Source organism: Nyctereutes procyonoides, unplaced genomic scaffold, assembly GCF_905146905.1.
Source record: "Nyctereutes procyonoides isolate TBG_1078 unplaced genomic scaffold, NYPRO_anot_genome, whole genome shotgun sequence".
Classification (NCBI taxonomy): Eukaryota; Metazoa; Chordata; class Mammalia; order Carnivora; family Canidae; genus Nyctereutes; species Nyctereutes procyonoides.
In genome coordinates, this window is record NW_026575129.1 from 6323904 (window position 1) to 6343393 (window position 19490).

Genomic DNA, 19490 nt, shown 5'->3' on the forward strand with positions numbered 1-19490 from the left:
TAATAAATCCAACTTTGGAAGTTCAGAAAAATAAATCCAACTTTGGAAGTTCAGAACTTAAAGTATTTTGAAACAGTTTGCATTTTTTGAAATTATATCCTGATTTTGTCTTAAAAATTAATCTTAATCTTTCCCAGAGCTGTTTTGGGAAGACCATTGTCAATATGGTAGGACACTTTATTCAAGGGCTTTCTTGTCATTTACTTTGCTGTTCAGAGGCAGCCCAGTTCAATTTGTAAAAGATGGGTAACAGTCTTGCAGTTTCTTACCTTTTCTATCTGGTTGTGGTGCCAAGGCTTGTCTCATCTGTCTGATGTAGACATCCATTAACTCTCCTGGGTACCACTTGAAATAAGCAACTGAGTAACAACAGTGTGCTTGCTATGCAAACACAGCTTCAAAGCAAATCTCTTAAACCCGCTTGCAATGTGAGGGTGTCCCTTAAGGTCTCCTTTAATAGATATTTTGCAGCCATCACCATTCTTCTTACATATGGATTTCTCCATCGTCTTTGCCAGTTCTTGACAGATACTGAAGATTGGCTTCCCCTGAATTTTCACCAAAGATTCTCCAACATGTCTTGCGTGTTACAGAGATCTTTTTTTTTTTTTTAAGATTTTATTTATTTATTCATGAGAGGCACAAAGAGAGAGGCAGAGACACAGGTAGAAGGAGAAGCAGGCTCCAAGCAGGGAACCCAATACAGGACTTGATCCCATGACCCCAGGATCACACCCTGAGCCAAAGGCAGACGCTCAACCACTGAGCCACCCAGGCGTCCCTGTTACAGAGATCTTATGTATAAAAGGTATATTGTATTTCCCTAACTAGGATTCTACACATGACCTGTACAGAACTTAGAAAGCAGATGGGAACAATGTGGGGTAGAGGGTCACGCACAGAAAAATGGAATCTTTTGGGCAGCTGTGATTGATGAGTTTACAGTCTGGTACCATCTTTGATGCCAAACGTGAATGGCAATGTGTGGGGTTTCTAATAAAACAGTCTTACGTTGGACATTTCTCTTGGCTGTGAATACAGGTTTGGTTCCAGCCCTCTCAGAATTCTGTAAGCTCTTCATACTCTATAGTGAATTTTTGTTGTTGTTGTTTTAATACCTGGAATAGATTCTGTAGTTTGTATCTAAGAATCTTGATTTGTGTACTTCTACTAAAGACAGTTATAGGGAACAAACCTTGAAGAACATAGGAACCTAGGATTGATTTTTTTTGGCCCTATCGAGCAAACCAGGGAGGACTCGTAGCATTAGAGAGTGGGAAACAGCTCATGTCATTCCATAATGAAATTTTCATTGTGGTTGTTTTGAATGTCCACTGGTGGTATAAATGGTTGGTGTGGTAGGCTATAGAACTTGAAGGGTAAACATAACTTATGGTCCAACTGGGGCACTTTTGAAAGTGAAAGTCATTAACAATTCCAGGATAACAGACATAAGCAGAACGGTGCCAGACAGACTGGGGGTAGTCACCCTAGATATGGTAAGACCCTACAGGTATGGTCATCACTCTATAGGGTGATATCCTGTAGGGTAATCTGGCTCTTTCTAACTGTGCTAGAGGGCTTACAGAAAGAAAATAATAGCTTGAGATTTAAAATTCACAGCTATAGGGCAGCCCGGGTGGCTCAGCGGTTTGGTGCCTGATCCTGGAGACCCGGGATCGAGACCCACGTTGGGCTCCCTGCATGGAGCCTGCTTCTCCCTCTGCCTGTGTCTCTGCCTCTCTCTCTCTCTCTCTCTCTCTGCATCTCTCATGATTGAATAAATAAAAATGTTTAAATCACAGCTATAGATGTGGTAAAAGAAAAATCCAGGGAGTTTCTATGACTGATCTATAAGGATCTTATAAAGGGGTTGACATAGTTGCAAATCAGACACACAGGTTTGATCTTGCAAATTGGTAAAAGGCATTGTAGGTAGAATTCACAGACTTGCCAGATCTCTTTAAAATTTTTTTAAATTTATTTATTTGAGAGAGAGTGAGAGAGCACATGTGCAAACAAAGGGAGAAGAAGACTCTCTGTTGAGCAGAGAGCCTGACATGGGACTCAATCCCAGGACCCTGAAATCATGAATCTAAGGCAGATGCTTAACCTACTGAGCTACCCAGGCGCCCCATCGGATCTTAATGAATATGAGAACGCTGATTACAAAATAGAAGACATTTGAAAAACTTTGGGGATAATTTAGACAACTTTAAGGATATTGAACCTGTAAACTCCACTGGTTTTCTTGCTAGCAGAAGCAATCCTATGAAATGAAGCTGTTCTGACCTCACCAAAGATAGTTACCTTGCCAGGGGGTGCCGATTTTCCTCAATGTCTTTAGACAATTGGAATCACACTCTAGCATATCCCAGGGAACCAATTGCAAAGTCAAATATAGGGGAATAAAAATTTCAAGGTTTTACTAATTTATGCAACAAAAGACTTGGAGAAATATATGGAGGAATTAATTCTGGAGGTGCTAGCTCAGAGAGGGAAGTGCATAATTTTAGATTGAATTGAATTTTTTTAATAGGTCCTCTTACCAGATTTTGGGTTAAATATTCTGGTTTGAGCAGCTGGGAATATTTCTAACCGTTTACTTGGTTGATTAAAATATGACCTCGACAGTGACATGCACTAAATGAAATAGACCAGAAACTCGTTGGCATAATATATAGGAAGAAAATGAATTTAATAAATTAGAGAATTGGAATATAGGAATGGATTTATCATGCATGTCCTGCTCTCCATCCCCAAAACTATTTTCTTCTGTGAAGGCCCAGAGGACACTTATAGCACTGAGCTGAAAAATACATTGGGAACACAGGATCAGGATTTTTGAGAGGTGCTTTAGAGGCTGTCTGTAGGCTATGGATGAAGGCAGGAGTATCTTTGATTCCTTAGTCTCAGTTGGAATGCCGGGATCCTGGAGTGGCAGAGGTCATATAGCAGCATAGCAATGTTAAGGGGTTGTCGGGCAGGAGTGTTAATCAGATTAGATGATGTTTGTTAATGGTAAAGTGACCGATGACAGAGGTAGTGGGCTAGTCCACTAAAGAACTCATTCATCTGAATAATCATAATCTTAGTAAGATCTAGTCCTCATATAAAAAGACCTTATTTGACCTATCATGGTGGATTTCCAGAGCTGAGTCTACTGATAACTCAGTAAGAGAGCTCTTGACTGAAATGGAGACTTTTCATTTTTCCTGAAAAAGAATCTTTGCTCTTTGTATTTAATGTTGAATATTATGAATGATATGTTTGTCCATTAGGTATCTTTTTTTTAAGATTATTTATTTATTTATTTATTTATTTATTTATTCATTCATGAGAGACAGAGAGAGAGAGAGAGAGAGAGAGAGAGAGAGAGAGAGAGGCAGAGACACAGGCAGAGGGAGAAGCAGGTGCCGTGCAGGAGCCCGATGTGGGACTTGATCCCGGGACTCTGGGATCACGCCCTGAGCCAAAGGCAGGCGCTAAACTGCTGAGCCACCCAGGGATCCCCCGGTATCTTTCATTTTGTATCACTTCTAGTATGTTCTGATCTTGAGGTAAGGAACTTAGGTTATTCCCATGGATACCTTTATTATTAACCCAACAGTATGTAATTGTTAGTGCTTCAGGAGCATAGCCTAAGAGATGTCTGTCTTCCTGGGAGGTCTGGAACAGTATGTCAATGAAAGTAATGTTTGATATGAGTAGGAGTTGACCGGGCAGGTGATATGGAAAAGGACAGATATGGCAAAAGGAAACACATGCACAAAGACTCGACTATCATGTGAGGAGAACTATGAATACATATCTGTGGGAAGGCACATATAATGTATTTAAAGTAGTGAAAGAGAGATTAGCCTGGAAATGAGGAGAGGGAACAGGTCATTTTGTTCCTCAACTAAAGACTTAGAATCTTGACTGGAGGTAATGGAGAGGTTCCTCCATTGGAGGAATCTCCAGTGGAGATTTTGGAGGATTTTAAGCAGTGAGATTAGCATGGCAGGTAAGCATGAGTAGAATAGGGACAGATACTCCATTAAGAAGATTATTGGAATATTTCAGATGAAAAATAATAGGACTAAACCTAGAGGTGGGGTGAGAGGAAAGAGTATTTAGGAGGTTGGTTCATTAAGTTTTGGGAACCAACTGACAAATCACAAATGTCTGTTAGGTATCTTATTTGGGGTGCTGGGTGGAGAACGATACCAATTTCTGTAATCAGAGAGAAATAAGAGAGGGTAGGAATTTGATATGGGAGATGCCTTTAGGCAGATCCTGTAATAGAGGTCCAAGTAGACAGTTTGGTTTATGAATCTGGGGCAGAATAAAGAGATCTGGCCTAGAAATTTGGAACTCAAGCAGAGCCTGTCAGTGTCCTACCCATATTTCTTTGCCTCTTACTGCATCCTGACCCGTATCATCATTGCCAGTTACTGCCCCCTAAATCGACTCTCCTTGTGCTCATGGCAAGCTGGAAGTGCTAAAGATTTAATGTCTCCTGGGAGTTAACCCTCATGCAGCAACTCTCAGGAGTTGTGGATAAACACCCCAGCTCATTTGTCCCTTGAGTAGAACATTTCTAGAGTGTGTCTTACACTATATCCTAGAGCTCCCCAGTAGGACTTAATTCTTTTGCCCATTGTGGTACTTTGCTTGATAATATTCACTTTATTAACTCCCTTCTCTTTCTTGTCTTCCTTGCTTCCCTAATGATGTTTCCTAATGATGTTGGCATTACCTCCAAAATAAACTACTTCTGTTTAAATCCTTGTCTCAGGATCTGCTTCTCAGGAAATCCAAACTAAGGCAAGCAGTAATGGGCATAGAGGAAAAGTTGACTGGTTGACTACATTTGGAAAACAGCTTATTTTTACAGCTTTTACAAAAACATACAATTGTTAGAACATGATGCAAGAAACCTTTCCAGGGTCCTGGACAAGAGGCTCTATAAATGAATGTGTGTGTGTGTTTTCATGAGAAAACATGAGATTTGAGATTTCATGAGATTTGACCTTTTATACAATACTTAACACTGGTTAAATAGCCTTGGTGAGCTGGTTGTCTTCATCTTTGATGCTAAAATTTGAAGTTTAGCTTAGCTGGCAATTGGAAAGAGAAAATCGATGTGAGGCAGTGGAGAGCAAGAGCAAGCTAGAATTCATGAAGAAGAGCTGGGACTGTAAGAATGAACTAGAACCTGTGTCAGTTTTCACTGTATCCAACTTTGATAAAGTAGTACCCTTTGTTTAAAATGGCGCAGGGCCGAATGAATGGCCCAAGGATTGAAGATGTTCAAGAAAGATCCAGGAGAAGGTGGAGAGCCTGCCAGCCTGGTTGCTGCCCTCCACCAACAAAGGGAGCCAGCAGATAACTGACAATTTGCTTGAGCTACAAATGGACCTTGATCCCACCATTTGAAGGTTAGAAACAATATGGCTCCTGCTTCACTTCTACCTTCTAAATCTCATTCGAATAGTTCTCTCTAATATGGCTTACCTTAACCAGAAACATTTCTGTAGGGAAATTATTTCTGGGAAACATAGTTCAGCTTAGCTGTATTTTCCTTCCAGGCAAAATGAACAGTCAGGTACCATGCTTAAAGTCCTGTCCACAAGGAGGATTTCCCTTTACCTCTGTCCATCAAGGCCAACTTGGCATAGGGCTGTAGTGTTCCAAGTGCCCACTTATAGGATGTGCCTGCATTTATTAAGCAGAACCATCTGCAAACTAAGCCTGAGTTTTTTTCTTCCTTAAGAGCTGCTCACAAAGGACTGCCCATTAGGCCATAGGTATGGGTTGAGACAGTGAAGGCAGTTAGTAGGAGTGGGAGACATGGGCATCTAGGCTACTTCCTCATGCAACTGACTTGTGCCTCCAAGACTTGCTTGAGCCTACTTTCTGATCCTGGAAAGCTGATACTGTGCATGCCTAACTTTGTGGGCTTGGTGAGTCAGACAGTATCGACTTCATGATGGGCGCCTCAGGTCACATGGTAACTTGGTGGCCCATGGTCAGATGTTCTGTTTCTACTAAGGTCAAGTAGAAAGTCAAAAAGCCAAAAGCTATTTCTGAAAAGGAGAATAGTTATCTTCATAGGATGGCATGGCTCTGTTGTGACTCGCTAATAGTGCCCTGCCACAGGCTCCATTCAACAACCGTATCCACCACTGACACTTTAAGCTCTTTATGCACGACTTCACAAGATTGCAGCTTTTGCTCCTTGTTACTGTTAATTTTATTTAGTTCTAGGGGAAGGATATATAATCACAACTCTTGGTGTATGAATGTTTGCTATGGACCCTGTGGTAAGAAGAATAGTGCTGGGGATCCCTGGGTGGCGCAACGGTTTGGCACCTGCCTTTGGCCCAGGGCGCGATCCTGGAGACCGGGAATCGAATCCCATGTCGGGCTCCCGGTGCATGGAGCCTGCTTCTCCCTCTGCCTGTGTCTCTGCCTCTCTCTCTCTGTGTGTGACTATCATAAATAAATTAAAAAAAAAAAAGAAGAATAGTGCTTCTCATCCAGGGTCGTCCAAATCCTAACTCCTACACCTGTGAATAGGTCAGCTTTCATGGCATAAGGGGCTTTGCAGATGTGATTAAGTTAAGTGCTTTGCGATGGGGAGATTATCCTGTTTTATCCAGGTGGACTCAATGTAAAGATGAAAGTTCTTTTACTTTTTTAAAAAGATTTATTTATTTGAGAGGGAGAGCAAGCAAGGGGAGGGGAAGACGGTGAGGGAGAAGGAGAGAAGCAATTCTGTGCAGAGCCCTATGTGGGGCTCAATCCCATGATCCTGAGGTCATAACTTGAGCTGTAATCGGATGGTTAATGGACTGAGCCACCCAGGGGTCCCCATAAAAATTCTTTTAAGAGAAAAATGAAGTCAGTACAGAGAGAGGAGGAGATGGATGTGACAACAGAGGTAGAGGTTGGAGTGATACAAGGAAGGAACCTGGAACTAAGTAGTTGGAAATGCAAGGAAAAAAATTCTGTCCTAGTGCCTCCAAAAGAAATGCAACCCTCCTGAAACCTTGATTTTCAGACTGCTGACCTTCAGAACTATAAGATACAAATCTACATTGTTCAAAGCCACCAAGTTTGCAGCAGTATGTCCCAGTGACAACAGGAAAGTTTGATGTGAAACTGCACCCAAGAGGAAATGAAGTGTCTGAGTAGAGTCCTCTCCCTCTCTGTGCATTCCTCCTCCCCTCCCCAGTATCCATCATTCTCCACAAGACTGGCTCCAGGCCAACTTACAAAGGATGCAGGGTGGGTCATCATTGCAAGACTTACTTTTCTCCCTTCTTCTGTGCCCTGTGTCCTCAAGTAAACTGCTGGCTACTAGAGGTCCCTACCAAGTGGCCCCTTGGTCACATCATTTTTTTTTTCAGCAAGTCTCCTTTTTATTTTTAATTCCTTTTTTTTTTTTTTTTTGCTTAGGATTTGAACTCTAGTGGGAAAATGATAAGTTGTTGATGAAGCAGTGACTTATATTTTCAAATATATTTGAAACACATATTTTCATATGTGTTTTTCACAGACTGTCTTAGCCACATAAAGAATTACTTTAGGGTGGCCCAGGTGGCTCAGTGGTTTAGCACTGCCTTCAGCCCAGGGTCTGATCCTGGAGACCTGGGATCGAGTCCCACGTTGGGCTCCCTACATGGATCCTGCTTCTCTCTCTGCCTCTCTCTCTCTCTCATTAATAAATAAATAAAATATTTAAAAAAATAAGACTTACTTTATTGGTAGAGATTTCAGTATTGTGGCAGGCTAATCCTAGAAATTTTGGAACCTCTCAAACTGCATCAGGTAAATGCCAGTCTGTGTGCAGGGCATTTTCTGACTCTTTATTGTTTATCCCTGATGTCCATCAATGAATGTTTACTGTTGTTGGGTCCAGCAAATCATAAAATCTTCAAAGGTTTCTGTTGTTTAAGTACAAACTTGTATTAGGGCTATGATTTAGAATCTACCACCCAGTGAAATAACTAAGTTCTCTTGCCTAGTTTGTTTGAAGTTCTGTAGATGTGAGAGTGACACATTTTCTGCTGCTCCATCCTCCGTATCACTCAAAATAGTGTTGCTGGTCTCTTCGGGACTGGATAGCCTAGGTAAGTAGAGTTTGTGTTAGTGACTCTATAAGGACTGTGAGTCCATGCAGGAATGGGCAAGATGTACTTCCATCTTTCTAGCCGAGGGATTCTAATTGAAATAGGACACACAAAAAAGATACTTTTCTTTGTACTTTTTTTTTAGTCCAGTTTTATTGAGATATAATGACACATAACATTTCATGAGTTTAAAGTATACAGTGTGTTGCTTTAATACTCTCTCATACTGCAAAGTGATTACCACCATAGTATTAGCTGACACCTCCATCACGTCACATAATTACTTTTTTTTTTTTGTGGCAAGGACAAATAAAATGCAATCACTTAGGAACTTTTAAGCATACAATACAGTATTTTTAGCTTTAATAAAATACATACATTAGATCCTCAGATCTTAGTTATCTCACAATTAGAAGTTTATAAAGAGATACTTTTAAATTGCCATGGTCAAAATGTACCATCTCATACCCTGACAGTCTTGACAGTGCTGTTCCTTGGATAAAGTCTTCTCTTTGACTATTAAAACAAACTGTGTCTGTTTTCTGAGCTTCTAGCCTCCAGTCTTGCAACCTTCCCATCTCTCCATCTCTATCCCTTCACTTAAAAAGTGGAATGAATATACTTCCCCAACATTTGAATCTGGCCTGGCCTAGTGATTTGCCTTGACCAACAGAAGAAAGCAGCAGAAGGCGATGGAGGGCCAATTCTGAGCCTAAGCATCCACTTGTTCTTCTGGAATCCTCTTTAGCTGCCAAGTAAACAGTTATGGTGCAGAGCCTACTAGAGGATGAGAGACCACCTGGAAAAGAGACGAGCCATCTGAGCTGAGGCCATGCTAGACTAGCAAGCCTCCAGCTGACCCAGCAGCTGACCGTAGATGTCTAAGTGAGCCCAGCTGAGACCTGAAGAACTGCCAAACCGAAGTCAGCTTAATTGCCCACCTGCAGAATTTTGAACTAAAAAAATTATTGTTTCAGTCACTTTGTCTTGGAGTGGTTTGTTATGCAGCCAAAGCTTACTTACTTGTCATCAAGATTGGAAGCATTTTGAAGTTAGGAGTTATATCCACGTCTGAAATATCATACTTAGGACATAAAAGGAGAGAAAAAGCAGAAGATGAAGCATATATGGAAGAGAAGAGATATGAAAGAAGGAATATATAATCAGGCTGCTATTACTCTCAGCCCATTCTGGTTGTAATCCAGTTTCTTCTCCCACTAAATAGATCACTTATAATTCAGCAGGAATCTTTTGTTTTCAAGACTCAGAAACTCCCCATACTGGCTTAAGTAAAAGAAAATTAGTCTTCGGGCCATCTCATGGAATCCCAAGAGTTCTCTATCTCAAGACCTAGCTAGGTCTTCTTGAGTCACTAAACCTGGAACTGACCATATAATGTGAAACCACGGGAACTACTTTCTCTGCTTTGTTGTCTTTCCTTCTCTTTTTCTTTGGTATAAGATCTCAGATCACTTCTGCCTATTTGCTTCACTTTTTCTCTTCTCAGTTCTCTGCTTGCCCATAGCTTTGGCGTGCCTATTCCAAAATAGCAGCCTCAGCTTTAAGTCTTCATGACCTTCTAGCTCGCTTTCCATAAACTCAAATTTCCAGTCAGAGAGAATCCAGTTGATATGCTTGAGTGGTAATTGGTAGGGCCAATAAAAATACCCTTTTGTTGACATTGGGCAGGCATCTTTTGCAAGAAACAGAGGATTTTATTGCCCTTCTTAATATCTACTGTTGGCAGGATTCACCACCCTGAATTTCTGGAACTCCTTCTAGACAAGTCACCAATAAATTTTTACCTCTGTCTTTCAGTAGAGGATCGCCTTCTGCATCCTTCCATCGAGGAACGTGAATGAGAATGATCAGCAGTTTCCTTTCCTGATCAGGTTGGGGCAGGGATTAGAAGACCTTTCTTAGCCCAGTGCCCTGCCTCATATGTGTTTATAGTACTCTTGGTATCCCAAAATTTAGCAGTTCCAGCCTCTCCTTCATATAAAGCTGCTTCCAATGCTATAATGTTCTATTCAGCATCTGGGTCTGTCCCTTTCTTTTTTCTTTTAATTCTGTTTTTGTTTTGTAACAAAATCTAAAAGGCTGCTGGTTGAGACATTCTCTAGTGGCAGTTTATAGTTACATGGATTTTGTGGACTCAAAATTAAAAAAAAAAAATCTGGGTATTGACATATGGTTCCCAGGTCTGTATTTTGCCACATAAAGTCATTACAAGCTCCCATATTCAATTCAATCATCATCATTTAATGTTGTATTGAAACCTAGGAAATTGCCATTTTTGTAGGTCAAAAATAGCTAAATTTTGGCAATTTCCTGTGGTTCAGTATGGTATATTAAAGCATATTTTAACTTGAGAACTATAGAAAGGATATAATCTTGCAGTGCATTTATTTATGAAAAATGTGCTACACTTTCCTTAATTTTCTTGTTTCATGATGGACCATGAAAACTTCATCATGGTGTGGCACTAGTTTTTGATGTGTGTTTTTAAATCTTAATCTTAATTTAATTTCTATTTTTTAGTATCCAGATTTTATTTAAATTCCGGTTAGTTAATATTTATGTGTCTTTTCTTTTCTTTTTTTAAACACAGGTCTAGTGAAACATGTCTGTGTGATCCTCCTAGGATCACTTTCATTTCTTAGAATGCTTTTTTTCCTAGCCTCCGAGGTAGGGTTGTGGCCTTCCCTTGTTCCAAAGTCATGCTCAAAGAGCAGTCATGTTCTCTTAGGTGGCTGTCAGGTAGATTCTTTGTTGCACCAACCTTGGGAAGCTAGGAGACATGCTTGCAGCATCCAGCTCATTTCCACATTCCCCCTCATATGGTACCTGGTCACATTTACAAAAGGAGCTTCAGTAACCTTCCATGCCTTCTCAGTGAAATATGCAAACTGAGTTTTCTATCAACCATGAGTTAAAGATTCTTCCCTTTAGACTGTGTTTTTTTACACAACTTTTCTATCATCTCAGACAACTCCCTCATCACCCTCTACTTCCTACCCAAGGGATCTTCGTCTCTCTTATAAGCAAGATCCAGACAGATTGTATAACAAACTGGCTTTAGCTATTAAAAACATCTTTTTGGCTCTTGGCACAACAAGCAAAACCACTCCTGATGAAAAGAAAGTCTCTCTCTCCCATATGGTTCTCTAAAGAAGTACAATTTTCTGAATTTACTGTACATGTGAAAACAATAAACAATTTGCATTTCTTTCTTTTTCTAGTAATTCAAACTCTAACCTGAGGGTTTTTAAAGAATAGATTTAGTAATTTCTACATTGCACCATTTTCTGAAATATTATTGATTCTCAGTGAAGTAACTAAGCCTTAGCCAAATGTTTCAGTTTATCTTTCTTTTTTTTTTTTTTTGTGAATCTGCAAATGCGTCAGAAAAACGTTTACTGTAATGTTAGAATGTGCATGTGTTGGCATTAAAAGTGTGGTTTTGTCCCTACGGGGAATCAAATAGAAGCAAAATTACAGTTAATTCCTGGTATCTGTGGTAATGGAGAACAGACTGAGTTTGTACCAAATAATATTTGAGAAATTTATTTTAGAAATTAAGTTGAACCTTGTTCTTCACTAAACCTGCCAGAGATTCACAAGTAGTCAAGTTGTGCTGCTCTCTCCTGCTGGCTCAGCCAGAGTCTGGGGGAGAGAAATGGCCAGCAGGGAAGAAGGGTAGAATCAAAAGACTTATTCACAAATCTCATGGTCATTAGATTTTCTCAACATGTTGACTGCAGCTCGTTTGTGGGAAAAGGAAACCACTCTGTAGTAAAAAAAGATGACAGTCTTTCTACTCCTCTGGTAAGGCGTCTTGTCTTTCCTTATGATTTAAGAGATGATCGTCCACCAACATTCATGTTACCTCCTTTCCAAATTCAGTTAATAACTGAAAAAAGAAGTAGACAGATTTCTGAGAGTTCTTGAGTCTCTTTAAAGCTATTCTCTTGGGGCACCTGGATGGTTCAGTCGGTTGAGTCTGCCTTCGGCTCAGGTCATGATCCTGTGGTCCTGGGATGGAGACCCACATCAGACTCCTGGCTCAGCGGGGAGTCTGATCTCCCTCTCCTCCTTTCCCAGCTCATACTTTCTCTCTTTCTCTCAAATAAATAAATAAATAAAATCTTAAAAGTGAAATAAAGCTATCCTCTCAAAAATGGAAGATTTGAAATGCCACCACAGAACCATCTACTTCTAGCAAGTAGCCTGCAAGAGAGAGGATTTATTTCATCTGGTTGAGTCTCTGACCCTTTGGGAGAGGAGATGATATACATGTTCTCTTTGACCTCTCGGCTTGCACAAGGGTTTTCCATAGACCAGAATGGTAGGGCTTCACTTATTCTGGATCAGTAATATTTCCTGAATGCAAAGAGCTCACATGCTTGCAGAGAGAAGAGTGCATTGCACTCGCTCGTGGTGTCCAGATGTGATGCTCCAAGGATGTAAGCCATTAATTTGTTCTGGAACTATTACTGTTATCTGTTGAGGAAGATTTAGAAAATGACTTACAGTTTTAAAAAATCATGGAGAATTTTGCAACTCTCTGCCCCTCATAGCAGCAATCTTGACATAGCTGCAAATGCTTTGGAGATATGTGATTATGAAATATTTTGTGATTATGGTAGGGATACGAGAAACTTTAATTAACTACATTAGGGAAACTCGAAATACAAAATGAAATGATGGTTTTGAATGAGGCTGGATATCATAATTAGTCCCAGATGGTTCCTTTGTAGTCAGGAGAGTTCTCCCAAACTGCTACATTTCTTTGTTTGAATGTCAAAAGTGAAACTGAATTAGTCTTCTGCATTGTGTTCTCATACTCACAGCTTGTTTGGGACCTTACAGGGTAGGCCTTGTGAGACAGCCATTGAGACAAAAAGATTGTGTCCTCCATGACATGCTCTTTACCAAGCAGCAGATGGTCTTACATCCAAACTCTACAACCTCAGAACTAAAGGTTTCTCTTTCCTTCCAGTTCTCTGTATTAGCTTTCAGTAAAGGAAAACATTTTCTCTTTCTATGGTTCATCTACTCAGTGTCCATTGCCCTAGAGGAACAGGCCTCAGAGGTCTCAAGGTGTCATCCCCATTTGCTGTGGGAAACCAGACTCATCAGAAAATTAAGGAGCTCTGATTCCCATGAAGAATACCGGGTAGATCAAGGGAGAGGTGTCTATAAGCTAATTCTGTTTGCCAAGGAAAACCAGCGAAAATCAAACTGAAGGAAACATGCAGCTGATTGCCAGAGAGGGCGTTGTCTTTAGTCCTTTCCAACAGACATCAGTTGTTTCTTGCTATCTCTAATAGAAAACTTGTCAGAATAAATAAACTTGTTTCCAGTTCTGTCCTACTAACAAGTTTTGCCAATTAAATTATTTAATTGGTTGCAGTCATCAGTAAGGAAAATATAGACACACCCAGTCTTTTCCTATAAATGATTCCCCCAAATCTGCATTTATTTGTTTTTGGGATCCAAGGTTCCTATTAAAATTTTTCAGAATATTTCCCTTTTAAGTAGATGGATTAACACACACAATCTGTTTCTTCCTTAGTCAAAGAAAACTACGTTAATGATTCACTGCTTTTCTGTCAGCTAGTACTTGATTCAGAGCAGTATGAAATAGGCCTTACCTCCACGATGTTGGTGGTGGATGACTTAAAAAAATTTTTTTTAATTAAAAAATTTTTATTTAAATTCAGTTAATTAACATGTAATGTATTATTGGTTTCAAAGGTAGAGGTCAGTGATTTACCAATCTTATATAATACCCAGTGCTCATTATATCATGTGCCCTCCTAATGTCCATGACTCAGTTACCCCATCCTCCTACTCCCCTCCCCTCCAGCAACTCTCAGTTTTTTCCCTATGATTAAGTGTCTCTTATGGTTTATCTCCCTCTCTGATTTTATCTTGTTTTATTTTTTCCTCTCTTCCCCTATGTTCCTCTGTTTTGTTCCTTAAATTCCACATATGAGTGAGATCATATAATTGTCTTTGTCTGACTGAATTATTTCACTTAGCATAATATCCTCTGGTTCCATCCACATCATTGCAAATGGCAAGATTTCATTTTTTGATGGCTGAGTAGTATTCCATTGTATATATCTATATCTATATCGCACATCTTTATCCATTCATCTGTCAATGGACATCTGGGCTCTTTCCATAATTTGGCTATTGTGGACATTGCTGCTATAAACATTGGGGTGCAGGTGCCCCTTCAGATCACTACATTTGTATCTTTGAGGTAAATACTCGGTAGTGCCATTGCTGGGTCATAGGGTAGCTCTATTTGCAACTTTTGGAGGAACCTCCATACTATTTTCCAGAGTGGCTGCACCAGCTTGCATTCCCACCAACAGTGCAAGAGGATTCCACTTTCTCCACATCCTTACAAACATCTGTCACTTCTTGACTTGTTAATTTTAGACATTCTGATTGGTGTGAGGTAGTATCTCATTGTAGTTTTGATTTGTATTTTCCTGATGCCTACTGATGTGGAGCATTTTTTCATGTGTCTGTTGGCCATTTGTAGGTCTTCTTTGGAGAAATGTCTGTTCATGTCTTCTGATCATTTCTTGATTGGATTATTTGTACTTTGGGTGTTGAGTTTGAGAAGTTCTTTATAGGCTTTGGATACTAGTCATTTATCTGAAATTTCATTTGCAAATAGTGAGAACTCAGAAATGGACCCTCAACTCTGTGGTCAACTAATCTTTAACAAAGCAGGAAAAAATATCCAATGGAAAAAAGACAGTCTCTTCAACACATGGCATTGGGAAAATTGGACAACCACATGCATAAGAGTGAAATTGGACCATTTCCTTACACCATACACAAAAATAGTCTCAAAATGGGTGAAAATCCTAAATGTGAGACAGGAATCCATCAAAATCCTAGAGGAGAACACAGGCAGCAACCTTTGTGACCTCGGCCACAGCAACCTCTTACTAGACACGTCTCCAAAGGCAAGGGAAACAAAGACAAAAATGAACTATTGGGACTTCATCAAGATAAAAAGCTTTTGCACATCAAAGGAAACAGTCGACAAAACCAAAACTGACAGAATGGGAGAAGATATTTACAAATGACATATCAGATAAAGGGTAGTAGACTTCTTAAAGTCCACATGAGAGTTAACAAAGAATAGAGGAGGCATTTTTCATCTAGTTAGATTCATTTGTATTTAAAGTCAAGGAAATGATATTTATTAGGTAACATTTGGGTTAATAAACAGTGCTACTTCCTTCCTCTCTCTAGATCAACATATTCATTAATTGTGGTTTTTAAATTTTTAATCAGTAATATAATACAACCTATTTTGCAATAAGTGCAATGCATAGGAGCCTAATGAATCACACTAAAACTAAGGTTTCCCATGGACTAAAGGTTACTCACTACATGTAACTACCAGTTTTTTAGGAGAAAACTGGGGTTATTTCCCAGAGCATGTGAAACAAAACCAGTCCTTAGTTTTGTATGGGCTATTTAGTAGACTAAGAAAAATATAGTTCCTCTTTTGAAATATCTGGATAATTGCTGAAATTCTTCACTTTTCTCTTGAGTGGATACAGAACCCAAACCTGCAATTTTATTTTATTTTATTTTATTTTATTTTATTTTATTTTATTTTATTTTATTATTTTATTATTATTTTTTTTAAATTTATTTATTCATGGGAGAAACAGAGAGAGAGGCAGAGACACAGGCAGAGGGAGAAGCAGGCTCCATGCAGGGAGCCCAATGTGGGACTGGATCCGGGAACTCCAGGATCATGCCCTGAGCCGAAGGCAGAAGCTCAACCGCTGAGCCACCCAGGCGTACCCCAAACCTGCAATTTTAAAATAGATAGATCTGTTTCACTTGCTGATATAAAAAACACATTATTTCTGTTTTTAATCCCCCCATAATTTGTATTTTTCCCATAGGACATCTTGCTTTTATAGCTAATTTAAAACAAATTATCCATATTGAACAACTAGCAAAATTTTCATCAGCAAACATTGATCAGCCAGCAAAATTGTCATCAGCTTGGCATTCTCTCATTAATGTCAAGATGATCCTGAATGCAATCAGGAGTTATCAAATATTTGAGTAGGAAAATAGCATCTAAGTTATAGTGCATATCTTAAATTATAGTACATATTTTATTAATATTTATATATTTTATTAACATATCACATATATTTTTTGATTTCAGGCTCTATGCTTATCAGCTCACATAGATTTGCATGGCCCTATTATTATATTTAATAATTTGTTGTTGGAGCTGATTTTCCAACGGTAGCATTTTTTTTGAGCTTAGAAGCACTAAAAGATTGGAATTAGAAGTGTGGAAAACTGGGCAAGTCATTCAAATTAGTTTTATATTATTTAAGATTGCAAATGCTATAAGACAGAAGGCAAATGTGAAATGTCTGTTATTAATGCTATATAGCATTTTTCTCCTTAAAAGAGATATTTGGAATAAGTGATCTGTCATTTGTTAATTCATTCATTTACTCACTCATTCACTCACTTATTCGACAAATAGATATTAAGCACTTATTATGTGCCACACTCTGGTAGATGCTGAGACAAACTGATGAGAAAATTTAGATACAGGCCTTGTAGAAAGTCTGGTGGAATAATAAGTAACATTTATTGGACATCTAATCTCCAGTGACCTTGAGAATTTTGACAGTTGATGAATCTGACAACTATTTAGTTATAAAATGGAATCTGTAGTCCTGACAGAAGTCAAGGTGATGGAAGTCTTCCTATTTCTATTTCTCACCCACACTCTTGCACCTGGAGAGCCGAAGGCTGGGAAAAGGAACATGGCAGCAATGTTAGTGGAAGAGTACATTAACTGCCCCTGGTAGGAATGGGTTTATTTTTGTTGAAGGGTAAGGGTGGCTATATGTGTGCGAGACATACTGTGTAGGTAATGGTTATGTTCAGATTAAGGAAATGCAAAGCTCAAATCTCTTCATTTTTCAGTGACTGAAGGAAAGTCAGCACCAGCTTAGGAAATATGAACCCCAGAAAAACACTTCTGAGGTCTTTGTTTTGAGGTCTTGCATTTCTTCCCTTGCCTAAAAAATGTGTTTCCTCTGAGATCTCTTTATTGTATGGAATGAGGAGTAAAACAGATTCTTTGAGGCCAATGAAATAAAGGAAGTCCGTTTTCTGAAGGGAATTCATGTGGTAACCCCTCTCTCATCTCTGGAATTTCCTGGGCTTGCCACTAAAGGAGTGGATAATAATCTTGCACATAGTTGTGTTCCTAAGTGAGCAACTCATTTGGATATGCTGAGTACATTTTTGGTATAGTAGAGTTGTTAGAGGACTAAAGAGAATAGCAATAGATTATTTGAGTAGATTTTAGTGCAGCATTCTTTTTAGGGTTTGATGAGCTATTACCTATGAGGTGAGCTACGGATGTGTTAAGCTGTATGTTTTCTGATCCATGAATGAAACAGACCATGAGAATTGAGAGCTGAGACGATATAGATGTCCACTCCACTGTGGGGAGATGTTTCAGGCATTAAAGAAGTTGTGAGGTGCAGGCTTATTGAACATCTTTAGAATATTTTGGTGAAAGATGTCAATAACACATAACTGACACTGGGTGGAGAGGTATATTAGGAGTCAGTGAGCACAGGGAGACAGCAAAGTCTGAAGCTTAGGAGATAATTTTTGGAAAATGTAGTTCACTTGAGGGAGATTGAAGGCAGAATGACATGATGAGCTGGACACAAAGTTGGTGCTCATGTGGACACCGATGAATGGCAAACTGTGTACTGGGAAAATGACTCTTTTTTAATCAAAAAATTAAAATTTAAAACATTTTTAAAAATATTTATTTATTTTAGAGAGAGGGTGAGTGCACTTTTGAGTGGGGGGAGGGGCAGAAGCTGAGGAAGAGGGAGAGAAGTAGACTCCCTGATGAGCTCAATCGCAGGACCCTGAGATCAGGACCTAAGCTGAAATCAAGAGTCAATGTTTAACCGACTGAGCTACCCAGATGCCCCAGAAAATCAGTCTTAACCTGAACCTTGATTCCCAAGAAGAGCAGATGAACAGAGAGAAGTTCCAGAAAGGAGCAATTCAAATGAAGAAAGTAAGAAATGTTTTAAAGAAACAAGTAAGTAGAATTTAATATGAAAATAGGAACATAAGGAACTCAATATATTATAGTATATCAATATGCTATATATAATGTCTTATATAATCTGTATATATATAATTTTTTTCCAGGAGGAAAAGGGTACTCTAAATAAGGTAAGTATGCTGAGAGGGAGAAAGAGTAATAACATTTAAGACTCAGAGTAAAGTCCCTTCTAGAAGGGGACTATTTTAGTTCATATAGTAGGTAACATTGTCATGGATCAAGGAATCCAGCATGTGGTCCCACATATAGAGCTTTCCCATATCCAGTTCAGGAGCAGCAGCTCCCTGACCCCTCAGTGTGACTCCTTCATATGGGGGTATGCCAAGAACTTGTCTTCTGACCACTTCATCCTCTCCTATCTGAGGGCATGAAGGACCGCGTCAAGGACCACCACTGATGATGTGCTGCTACACAGATTCTGAGATGAATGAGATGCAGGATCGAGGCCACCAGGTGACATGCAGGATTCATAATGAGCATTTGCAAGAGTAAAGAAACGTTAGTGGCTTCTTTACAAATTGGTTTGACTGCATGTTCACATACAACTTAGATAGTGAACAATAACTTTCTTAAAGTGTTCACTTCATTTTGAATAACCTGACAAATATTCAATAAATATTTGAAATGAGGGATCCCTGGTGGCACAGCGGTTTGGCGCCTGTCTTTGGCCCAGGGCACGATCTTGGAGACCCGGGATCGAATCCCACATCGGGCTCCCGGTGCATGGAGCCTGCTTCTCCCTCTGCCTGTGTCTCTGCCTCTCTCTCTCTCTCTCTCTCTCTCTCACTGTATGACTAGCATAAATTAAAAAAAATATATTTGAAATGAGTCTGTTATAAAGTAGAATTTATTACATGTCTGGGATGTTCCCAGAACTGTGATAGAACTGTAAGGCATTTTTTAAAAAAGCTCCAAGGAGTTTATAATTTTGTTGACTTGTTTAAAAATGGATGTACTAAATTCTTAAATGTTTTATTTAACAGACATTTATATAGAGAATTCTGTGTGCCAGGGATTTTTCTAAGTGCTTTATAGATGTTAACTCCTAGATTCATCTAGATTAAATGACCTAGTGATTGGAAGTGCATTTATGAAGGACTTTTATAGATAAGCCTTCTTGAACAGAGGGAATACAAAAGGTTGGATATGTACTGTAAACATACGAAAGCCTAGAAAGGGACTGTGTG